Source organism: Dipodomys merriami, unplaced genomic scaffold (genome assembly GCF_024711535.1).
Source record: "Dipodomys merriami isolate MVZ:Mamm:240054 unplaced genomic scaffold, mDipMer1.0.p SCAF_276, whole genome shotgun sequence".
In the NCBI taxonomy this organism is placed as follows: domain Eukaryota; kingdom Metazoa; phylum Chordata; class Mammalia; order Rodentia; family Heteromyidae; genus Dipodomys; species Dipodomys merriami.
In genome coordinates, this window is record NW_027204226.1 from 569,471 (window position 1) to 582,315 (window position 12,845).

The window sequence follows — 12,845 nt, forward strand, 5'->3', positions numbered from 1 at the left end:
TAATTTTCTCTCTTCTGGATCATGGAATACAGATTGTCCTTGTTAGGAAAAGGGAGGAGAATGGAAAAGGAATAGGCTGGAGTGGATCATCAACAGGTGAGGACTGTTTATTGAGGAACAGCGAGGGGCAGAACCCTTCCAGTGGGTTTGGAGCTTGTGCAAGGGAGCTGGGACAGGATCTGGGTTTTGTAGGAAGTATGAACAAGGAGGTAGAGGTTAATGAAAAGCCCCTAGGTCAAGGAAGGTGGGGGGCCTTTCAGTTGGGCCCCAAATGGGATGTTTACAGCTGGGCTTAGGTGGATTGCCCTGCCTGCACTTCAAAAGAGTTTACACATACCTGGGATTTTGCCTGCAGTCTGTATGGGCCTGGGACAACAGAGTGGGGGTCAACCCTTCATACTCCACCCTTAGATACATGAAATGAGAGGGCCAAAAAGGGAGAGGGAAGTTCTTCTTATAGGATCTTTGGGTACATAAAAATAATTGGGCTGAGATGGAAGTAGCATGGTGTTATGAGAACAAAGCAGATTCCCATCATTTAGAACCCTGAAGGAGTATAAAGTAGGAGGGGCCTCGTGGTCTTTTCTGGTTACTTCCTGCTGGCATTGGGATGTGGAGAAGTCAATGGGGCTTGGGTTTTCAGTTCCCCTTCTGTGCTGGGTCCAGGGCAGTGTATGCAAACCCTCTGGTTGCCTGTAGTAATAGGATGGCCTTGGCTTGGTCACAGGTCCTGATTGAGGGCTTTTATCCTGTTAGAGAGAAACTTGTAAATGCTGAGATCAGGCAAAAGACTGCAAGGTGGCAGGAGTTGCTGATGTCAGTGACACAGGAAAACACAACCTGAGCACAATCCAGAACATTTCCAATTAGGTCATGAGCCCATAACTAGTCAGAAGCTAGGGCTAGATTGAAATAGTTAAGGGCTTGGTGAGAGACCTTGATCATTTCCTATAATAGCAGGTAACAAAGGCAAGAATATAAATACTGTCCAGTTAGAAGTTAGACAGATATCGATACTAGATGGACAAGCTTCTCAACTTATTTCTATTGACCTCCTGGCTCTGGTTAAATTTGAAACGGCAGGCAAAGAGTAGCTGATGTGACATCATCTCCTCTTACTCTTTTCCACCTTTTCCTGGGGGTCTAGGTGCTTGTGCATGGCATATGGGCTTTGAACTCAAGGCCTGAGCACTTTCCCTGAGCACTTCTGCTCGAGGCTAGTGCCCTACCACTTTGAATCATGGGGCGACTTTTAGCATTTGGCTGGTTAATTTTTGAGCCAACTTCCAGCCTGGCTCTTTGGTGGTGGTTAGTTGGGAGATAGAGTCTCAGAGCGATTTTTCTTCCCTGCCTGGCTTTGAACTGCAATCTTTGCCACAAAAACCCTTTATTACATCCAATTAAATCAACAAGGAGATCTATGGGATCAAGTAGAGCTTACATTCACACTATCAAGAATTGATCAAAAATACATTCTAGAACTGATGACAAAACTCAATAGATGGGATGAGAGTTTGAGCACAGCTTGGCTGCCTGGAAAACCTGATAACCAAAATTTACAGGAGCACTCCTGGCCTACACATGCTTCAATAGCATAACAACATAGCTGACTTTTTCAGATCTAGCTGGGTAAGGTTGACAGAGAGCGTCCCGCAAGAGTCTTTGTTTTTGTAAATCTGAAGAAGTCTTTTACCAAGAATCATCTGTGTGTGATGGAGTCAAACAGGAGTCCAGTGTACCATGATGGAGGTAGGATGGTCCCAGGCAGGATCAGGGCTAGACTAGATTCCTCGGATGAATTGTCAAATTTCCTGTTTAGTTGCTTACAAATTTATACACAGACTTGTTAAAGACACTTAAATTTAGATGGACATATAGAATTACATGCTAGTTTTAATGTAAATCACAGCCAACTATTACATAATGACTTAAAAGCTGTCTTTTTTTATAATTTAATTTTATTTTATTTGTGAACATACTGTACAGAGGAGTAAAAGCTGTCTTTTAAGGCATACTCATACCATCTGCTACATACTCGAACTTTCTGAAGACAGAAACAAATATGTGGAACAAATATTTTAAGACAATTCTTAACTCTTTACTGGTGTTTTTTCCTCACAGCTGGCTAGGAGCTGAGCTGGGTTTCATTCCTTTTACTACTACCTCGATAAAAATGTTTTCTTTTAACAAATGGGACATTTGATAGGAAATATCAGTACTAAGAAATAGAAGAAGATTACTTTTTACACAGTTTTTATGTACTATGAGATTATATTGAACATGCTCACACACATACACACACACACACACACACACACACACACACACACACACACACGCACGCACTTAAACCAATGTTTTTGTTTAAAAAAATCGGCCATAAGTTTTATGGAATTCCAGTGGCAAAGTGATATTGTTTTGCCCAATATGATAAAATCTCGTGGTCAATGTCAGAAAAGTAGGCAATACCAAAAATGCAGGGCAAATTTTGACAAATAATTTCCACCCTTAAATAAACATTGAAAAAAGCAGAAAATCTTTAAATCAATTTTGGTGATGAGGCAGATTAGTATATGAATTGAATATATTAACCCATAGAAGAGTGAAGAGGAGAGAGCAGTAAGGTTGATGGAAGAGTGGGGGTTATAGAAAAACCCATCATTTGGCCTTTGTCTCTTCCTAGGTGTCAGCTTCCAGGGCTTGTAGACAGAATTGGGGGAGGGGGTGACTGAACAGGTTTGTAAGGAGAATAGGTAGAACTTTTAACCTGAAGACATTTAAAGGAATATGTGGCTTCATCATGAAGGTATTGAAATGTGTGTTTGAGTAATTGAATAGAGAGAGTTATTGGAAGAAGTGAGAGGGTGGGATTTCTCTTCTGAAGTCTCCTTGAGGAGAAATCAAGAATCTAGACTTTGAACTGAGTTGTCTCAGGAAAGAGAAAAGGATTGGATTATTGTTTAAGTCCCCAAAAGTACAAGGACTGGTTTGTTCCGATTATGGGATTTCAGGGTGGTAAATGGATAGAGAAGTGTCCTCAGTGTGTTTGCCAGCTATCCACTGTCAGTGACAATTAGCGAAAGGTCCAGAGTAGAGGACCCATTTAATTAGGGTCTGGAAGGGAAAAAGGTGTACTAGATATAGAAAAGGGTTGAGAAATGTATACATATGGAGTAGTTTGTTTACAGTGATATTTAACAGGGCTGTTAGCTTGTTGTTTTACCTTTGGAGGCCTAAGTCCACCCCTACCTTGTGTCAGCTACACAGGCAGGCAGACAGGCGAGCAAAGGGACAGGGATTAGCAGAAAGAGTTTGCTTGAAACAGATAGTTTTAGCCTAGAAAATCTGGACCAACTGCAAATAGCAAGAGTGTAGTTAGAAGAGCAGGGAAGGAGATAAGGATCTTTGGTGCTGGAGGTCATCAAAGAAAAGAGATAGAGAGAAAGGGAGGGGGTGAGAGAAGTGGGTGAGAGACAGACTGAGCTGCGATAAGATGAGGAGTTACATTTTTAGAGGAGATGATTGTGAGGCCATTGGCAGAGAAGTGCTGGGTTAGTAAGGCAGGAGAGCAGGGAGGGGGACCTCTGGAGTAGAGGTCAGAGAAGGACTTGGTGGACAGAACAGAACAAGCAGAGGGCAAGTTTTCTGGAGCAGAGGTAGAGGAGGGCTTATGTTTAAGGTACCTTGGATTCCTCATCATTTCGTTGGAGAATTGTTTAAATCATTAAAATTAAAACCTAAAGTTACAAATTTAGGCCAGTGGTGGCCATGGTAAGAAGACCAGATTTTGGTAGAAAAACAAGTCATTTAAAAAAAATAATTTTTATTGTGAAATTAACATACAGAGGGGTTAAAATTAAATGAGAAAGGTAATGAGTATATTTCTTACCTAGCATAGTTGCCTCTTCCTTTTTTCCCCCTACAATCCCTGCCCTCCCAAATCCATGTTTCTCCCCCCCCCCTCCGCAAAGTTGTAAAGTTCATTTTTTGACATAGCATTTTGTACATGTCATTGTGCAATGGGTACACATGTATTCTTATTAAAATTATTTCCCTTCCCCAGCCCAAATTACACCAACATCAAATGCAGTGAAAACAGTGGTTATACCATGGGGGAGGGATATATGAAGCATTTTTTTACTGTAAATTAGTCAGCCCAGAGTCTTAAGATTAAACTGCAGGCATGCTAATGAGGTGTCTCTGGGAGACAATTTGGAAAATTTGGTAGGATTTTGGAGCCTGTCCCATTTCTCCAGGCATCCTTGGTGTTTTGAGAAGGCAGACGGATGGAACCCAATAATTAATCGAGTGCATGCCCAAAGGTCCTAATTAATGGTGGTCAGTCAGGGAGTCAGGAAAGTGGAGACTCCTGGAGTCTCCACAGACAGGAAGAGATCCCCACAGACAGGAAGGAAGGGAGGGATTCCTGGAGTCCTGCAGTCCTTGTCGGGGCCCCTGTTCCACAGACTAGGCTGGTTACCTTGTCCTGAAGGCTTTCAGGTGGTGGGTGAAGTTGGTCAAGTGGCAAAAAGCCTCCTGCCTAGAGATCAGAGTCCAGTGACAGGGTAAAGGAGAGAGAATAGGGGGTTTATGCAGGGGTCAATAATACTGCAAGCCACAGCAGAATGGCCCTCCCCTGCTTGCACCAATTACAAAGGCCAAGGCCAAGAGGTCTTTCATGAGGCTGTTTAGCCCAAAGTAAGCTCATGGGGCTCTGAACTCCCGATGCAGAAAGGCCTTGGAAGGAGGAGGAAAATAGCAGAGAAGCTCCATGAGAGGTGACAAAGAGGTGGGTTGCCCCTCCGTAGAGGGCATGCAGTTTATTCCTCGCACTTTTCCATTCCTGGATGTAGGAACCATATGTTAGAAAAATGGAGTAGAATGGAAAAGGAATAGGCCAGACTCGATCAGACTCAACAGGCGAGAACTGTTCATTGACAGACAGCGAGGGGCACAGCCCTTCCTGCAGGATTGAGGTTGTGTGAGGAGCTGGGACAGGATCTGGTTTTTTATAGGAGGTCTGAACAAGAAGGTAGAGTTTAATGTAAAGCTCCTGGGTCAAGGAAGGTGGGGGACTTTCACGTGGGCCCATAATGGAATATTTACAGCTGGACTTAGGTGGATTGTCCTGCCTGTACTTCAATGGAGTTCACACATACCTGGGATTTTGCCTGGAGTCTGTACGGGCCTGGGAAAATAGGATGGGGGTCAATCTTTCAGTCTTAATTGGAAAAAGATAGTCTTCCCAGCTTTTCTGCATATAAACACTCCATCATCGTTTTCTTATTAGAGGATTATTCCAGATTAGCTATATGTTGATATATAATGACTGAGCCTGACATAAAGGTGAGGGAAACTGTCTACACTTCAGTGAGGTTCTGACTTGTGTTTCACAAAGTGTTATGAAAGCTCTCCATGAGAAATCTAGCAGCATTTCTAAAAAGTCCTTGCGTGCTTATACTTTCTGATAATATCTCAATTCAAGTATTTCTCCTCAGAGTTCCATACCATTCAATAATGCTGTATTAGATCCCTGTTGTATTTTGCAGACAGATCTTGGTGATGAAATTTGTGTTTTTCAAAATTACTCTCCCAATTCCATCCACAAAATGAAGACAAAAATTATCTGAAAAAATTTGTATATGTTGATAGTGCATATAATTTTTTAAAGTATTATTTTATTTTGTTAAATTTTTAATTGTGAAAATACCATACAGAGGGGTTACAATTACATGGGCAAGGTACTGAGTATATTTCTTATCAAGTATTGTTGTCTCCTCCTTTGTTTCCCCTTCCCATCCCTATCCATCTCTCCCCCACGCCCTCTCCTACCCCCACCAAATTTGTAAAGTTCATTTTTCGTCATAATGACTTGTACATCTCATTGTTGCAATGGGTTCACCTCTATCCCTATTTAAACTATTTGTTTTTCCCTTCACCTCCACAAATTATACCAACATCAAATACAGTGAAAACGGGTTATACCATGGGGAGGGACATACAAAGCAAAAAATATATCATCTTATAAATATATTAGAAATGATTGCAAGAAAGAAAAAACATTTGAATCTTTATCTTGTGGTTCATTTTGCCTAACATCAACTTATCTGACTGTTTCTGCTTATCTCAAACACATACAAGTTATTGCAAATAAGGGAAACCATGGGACCTATGTTTCTTTGGACCTGGCTTACTTCACTTAATATAATTCTTTCCAAGTTTTTCCATTTCCATGTAGACAGAAGGGAACCCTCCTGCACTGTTGGTGGGAGTGCATATACTTTTATTTTCTATTACAAACATAGAATGTAGCAAAATTTTTCATAGCAATTACACTGCACTAGGTGCTGGGCATATTCTAATGTAAATAAAATACTGTGTTTATGCAGAGATTTTGAGCATCCAAAATTTTAATATGCCTCTGGTCCTAATACCATTACCTTACTGATATTGAGTGACAAATACAACTTCTTATAAGTACAGAAGTTTTCCTTGTATCTTTTTAATATATATGTTTTTACTGTGAATATACTATACAGAGGGGTTACAATTACGTAAGTTAATGAGTACATTTCTTATTGAGCACTGTTACCCCCCTCCTTTGTTTTTCCCCTATCAACCCTTCCCCTCACACCTCCCCACCTCCTCCCTCCACCCCTCCTCTGATAGAGTGTTTTGTCCATCTCATTGTTACAATGGGTCAACCTGTATCCTTTTCTTGTATCTTAAATGAAAAAACGCTGGCTTGTTTCATGCCGATTCTACTTGTGTAGACACACCTAAAGTCACCCACCAAGCCCAAAAGCACATAAATGAAAGGCATATCATCTTTTGTCAGTTGGTATAATTGTGTTCTACACATTTATTGACAGGTTGCAAATTATTTTCAAACTTTAATGCATTAAAATGTTTTCTGCCGCGGAACGGCTCTGTCAGGACGACGGAGGACACCTTGTGGAGGTAACTGGAATAGGTGGGGAGATGGCAAACAGACAACTCACACACAAGAGGAGTGAATTCTGAGTGTGATTTATTGCAGAGGATAACATGCTTTTATAGAAAAAGTCTCCATGAGAAAGGGTAAAAGGCTACACAAAGCTGCAAGGCTTTGTTCTGGGGTGGTCACCAGCTGGTCACCTGATCTTGTTTTTTGGATGACGAGCTATGATGATAGGCACTTGTTTTCGGCTTTACCTCTATTTTTAAGAAATACAATTGGTTTCGATATTTATCACCTATTAACCATTAACCAGAGCATATGGGCAAGGTGCTGAACAGAAAGGCATGAACTCTAGTACTTCATAGTTACTTTTGTTTAGTTTTGTACTTTATGCGTTTCAAATCTTTTCTAAGCAATTGTGCTTCTTTGCCATTCTTTAGAGGGTTCCCAATTTGTGGCCCAAAATCATGATAGTAAGTATACTTAGTTAAATCTGGCCATATATCAAATTCAAGCTCATAGTGTCTTTTCTGTAACCCTTTCACATAATCGTTTACTCTTCTCCATAGAGGCCTTAACTGTCTCATAAGATCTTTCTTGTTCCTTCTTTCATAGTAAGCACAAAGGAGGCCTAGATCTAGCAAGTCTCTCAGTAAATGAAAGATAGTAATAGGAAGTTCTTTCTCCTAAGTTGTTTTCCCAATGTTTGCCATCCTTATCGTACACACCTGTAAAAGGCTATGGATCTGGGGGAAGTCTTTGGGGTCCTCTAGATAATGGAGGATCCCACCATTTTCTTCTGATAAGCTATTGCCACCTTCCATCTACCAACTTTTAAGAATCTTATTTAGCTTTTGGTCTATATATCCCTCTACATCTTTTTTATCCACACGATATCTATATGAGTCTATTTGTGGCGAACGCCTTCTCGGCCAGCGAGAAAAAACGACCACCACACCAGGAGTCTTCTCAGATCACGCTTTATTGGAGAGCCTTTCAATTGATGGGAGAGCTTGAGCGCGAGAGAGCGTGCACCCAAAACATGGCCGCTTATATAGGGAATAGGAACACGGGTCTTTCTATCATTGGTCATCTGCCTTTCACCGTCACCAGGTGCCACGGGATTGGCTGGGGACTCTACGTGGCTCGCGCACGCGCAAAGCCTAGGACCCACCGTCCCGCCAAGCACTGTCTAATATGGACCTCAAAGCTGCAAGGGAGTGGGTGGCGCCTTGTAATGGCGTTCGCCCCGGCTCCCTGCATCTATTGTATATGCTTTAGGATTAAAGGGAAGTCTCCAATAGCCATACACTCTTTCTGCTCTAGCCGTGCCTACAGCTTCTTGTAAATCTCTTACAAACAATTCCTTCTGCTGAAGTGATGTCATGAAACCCCCAATACGTTTCTATTTCCATATGACTTGTCTAATAGCATCCATAAGAGGGGCTTTTAGGGTAGCACTTAACTCTGGTGAATTAGTCATGTTCTCAGGACACTCATCAGATGTTGGAGTCGTCAACACTTCCAAGAAAGAGCCTTGAATAAGGGAACGTTGAGCATGAGTAAGTAGAACAAGCAGCAGGAACAGTAAAATATTAATAGGCACTCCTATACAGCAAAGAAAAGAAAAACAGGAACACATCTTTCCCAGGGGCTTGCTAGCCTTTTCAGGAGGTAGGCCTCTTTGAAGCCCAATTCTCAGATCTGAAAGCAGGTTTCCCATGCTAAGCAGACTCCACCGGAGTACGTGTGGCAGCTTTCTTTCTTATTTTCTTGACCAATAAATCAGCAAGACCTCAGTCAGCATTTCTCACATAGGACTTTTCAAATGGGTTGGTTAAATATTGACATGAGCTCCAGTCTTCTGAGGATTCACTCATCTGCTTAGGAATTGATGCTAGCTGTTGGAAACTAGCTCAAAGAAGGATGCCATTTAAAGCCTTATAACGTTATTCTTTACCAGAGTATTCTCCAGCTACTTTGGTTGTTGAGAATGTCTACAAGAGCAAGCATTCTGTGGGAAACATGGAGACACCTTATGACCATTACTTAATGAGATTTCCAAGTGGCTTGCTATCACTTGTACTGCACAAGTCGAATCTGTCAAAACCTATCAGTTTTAAGAGATAAGAGGAGTGGTAAAAATACTTCTAGAGAAAAATGCATCTTCAACATATTTGGTTCCAAGCATTCCGTCTAAGGCATATTCATCAAGTAGTGAAACTTTTGTTGTCTGTAACTATGTGTCTTTCTCCAGGTATACATGTGTGTATGTATGTGTGTATTCATGTGTATAGGAGCATACATGTGTACATATATAAGGGCATATACACACATATATGCAAATATAAAAAATATACATACATAACATATGTGCGTATATATCAACTGTTCAGTGATTTAATCTCTAGTTCCTGCACATTGTCATTCACACAAAGTGTACATGATAAACTGCTCTGAGGATCTTTGCTCTATGATGGTTATCCTTTGTACTCACTTCTGCCACTACTTTGTTTTTCATCCCTGTGAACAGGGATGAAAATCTATCCATAGGATAGCTTTATTTTCATTACATGTATTTACTTACTGATAATAAAAGAAATGGGTTATCTATAAAAGAAAAAATATCTTTTAGGTAAAAGGATAAAGTATCTTATCCATCCCCATGATTCCTATGAGATAAAATTTATAATAATAGTAAAAGTGAAAAGGAATTTTTAGATCTGTTGTTTTGCCATTTAGCATTGCAAAGAATAATATCACATCACTGCTATAACTCTTAAAGAATGCCATTGTAACTGATGGTCCCTATCATGTTCTCCCAAAACCAGTGGATTCTGAAAGATAATAGTACACCAGCAGAAATGCTAAGTAGCAGACATGGAGCATGAACGAGAAAGCAAGTGAATGAGATAGAGTGAAAGATAGAGAGAAATATCATAATACTGAAAGTGCATAACAGATAAATAAGAGCTGTATGAGAATATTCATACAGCTATTTTTAGATTCTACATGTACATTTGAAGGTATTTAATGTACAATAACCCACCAACATAAAATATAAAGTGCTTTTGATAAAAAACTAAAAATTACTCAAGAAATTATAACTGCAAAAACAATTTTCACAGATGCAATTTCTCAGAGATATTTCATGACTTTGAGAATAATAAAGTGGCTGAAGTTAATATAAATTAAGTAGTATGATAATTCACAAAACTATAAAAAGATATTCATATATTTCAATATATAACCCAAAGATAAAACAAATGTTCTTTAGATGATTTTTTAAAACACAGTTTCTCAGGAACTGGGAAAGTGGCTCAATGGTATAGTGCTTGCCTTGCATGCATGAGGCCCTGAGTTTGATTCCTCTGTACAACATATCAGAAAAAGATGGAAGTGGTGCTGTGACAAAAGTGGTAACGCTAGCCTTGAGCTGAGTAGCTGAGGGACAGCACACATGCTCTAGATTTCAAACCTCATGACCAACAAAAACAGAAACAAAACAAAATACAGTCTCTCATTTTTGTAGCCTCAACTCTGTAATACGTCTGCTTCAACCTAGGGCTAAGATTTTAGGTGTGGACATTTATCAACACTCCTGATTCAGATTCTACTTGATAAAATTTTTAATCAATATTTTTTTCTTAAATTTGCTATTTGTAAACTCACATGCACCTATAAAAATGGTTGAACATCCCAGTAACTTTCTCAAAGTACCTCCAAAAGACAATTTACAAAACTTTGTATTATATTACTACAAGGAAAACTGTAGGGAGCCAGGGTAAACGCCATTACAAGATGGCGCCCACTCCCTTGCAGCTTTGAGGTAACCACTCCATTTGAGGCGGTGCTTGGCGGGACGGTGGGTCCTGAGCTTTGCGCATGCGCGAGCCACGTAGAGTCCCCAGCCAATCCCGTGGCACCTGGTGATGGTAAAAGGCAGACGACCAATGATAGCGCTCTCTCCCACTCAAGCTCTCCCATCAACTAAAAGGCTCTCCAATAAAGCGTGATCTGAGAAGACTCCTGGTGTGGTGGTCGTTCTTTCTCGCTGGTCGAGAAGGCGCACGCCGCAAAGTGGTGACGAAACCCGGGACCCGCACGAGAGGCTGAACTGGAGCCAGAACTCAACACGCGGAGAGGGGACGTCGGTAAGTATCCCCCAGTATGCTGTTCACTGTAGATTTAGATATTTATTGGTTGCTTGCATTGCTTCTTCCTTTGTGGCTTGTCTTTTTGATGGTGCGCACTTGCCTCGAGGAGGGAGGGTTTGATTTAATCCAGGAAGGATGCAAAGTACTAACACGGCATCAGGATAGTCTATCAGAGTCAGCATCCAGTAAAGGGGAGGAAAATAGGCCTAAAAGAAAAAGGGAAAAAAGACAAAAGGATCCTAAAGAATTAAAGCAGGAGGGACTGCAGCCCTCACAAAAGGAGAAGGATCTTAGGGAGGAGGGGGTCTCAAGGACACCCCTATGCCCTTCTTTAAAAGCAAACCGGTTCTCAGCCCTACATGTGGAAGGGCGGGACCAAGAATGCAGTGATCTTGTGAGTGACTCAGAGGAAGAACTGTTAGAGGAGGAGGGAGAGCAGCTCGATCCAGCTGATAGTGAAGACTTAGAAGAGGCTGCGGCGGAGTATGAGGCAGACAGATATGGGGGGTGGCGCCCCCTAGGGGTGGGAGTACCGCAGCAGCCAGGAAGAGGAAACAGAGCTGGCCCTCACCCGTCGGCCCCCTGGGCGTGCCTGCCGGTGGGGCAGAGTCACTTTATAAAAGGAAGCACCTGGTCGCGGCTGGCGGCCACTTTTCCAGTTTTTGAAAATCCAATTACTAATGAAAGAAATTTTGAGCCGGTTTCCTACTCCCAGTTAAAAGATTTAGTTGAGGCAGTCAGGACTTATGGGGTGACGGCCAATTATACCACTGCCTTGCTTCGAAGGCTAACTATTAATGCTATGATTCTGTGGGAGCAAAAACTGTTCAATATTTTCCTGAATTAGTGGCTAAACAGGCAATTTTGGTCTGAAAAAAAAAAGGCAATTTTGGGTATAAAGTATTGTTTGATGCACTTTGCAAAAATTCCAGATAAATTAATTATTCCATACACCCGTGAGCAAGTTGAAATTTTAGCAGCCACAGTGGATATGTGGGCAATTCTTGTTTGTTCATTTCCAAATGTAATTGATAACCATTATCCTAAGCATCCTCTGCTTGCCATAGTTAACAAAAATTTAGTGTATTTTCCTGTTGTCACTCAAAGGAGCCCTTGGTTAATGCTCTGACCATCTTTACGGATGGATCAAAATCTGGACAAGGTGCCTTTTTTGTTCAAGGACACAAACAGCCGGTAGTCTTTAATTTTCGGCCGAATGTCCCACAGGCTGTTGAATGTTTAATTGTGCTTGAAGTTTTTAAAAGATTTAATCAACCTTTTAATTTATTTTCTTATTCATTATATGTTGTAAATGCCGTCGCTTCTCTTAAAGTTGCTGCTTCAATTAAGCAGGCCAGTACAATTTCTAATGTTTTGTTACAGATTCAATCCCTTATCTTAAACAGAAAACACTCTTTTTATATTGGACATATTCGCGCCCACTCTATGCTGCCGGGCCTGATGGCAAGGTGTAATGATTTGGTGGACCAGGCAACTCGGGCTGTGGCTCTGGTCGCTGCTGATCCTGTAGAATTGGCAAAAGACTTTCATAGATTGTATCATGTACCTGCTAATACCCTTAGGAAAAGATATAATTTGTCCAGGCATGTGGCAAGAGATATTGTTAAAGCCTGTAAATCCTGTGTTACCTTTCTTCATCCTCCCCATGTGGGGGTAAACCCCAGGGGGTTGAGACCAAACGCCCTATGGCAAATGGATGTTACTCATCTGACAGAATTTGGTAAGTT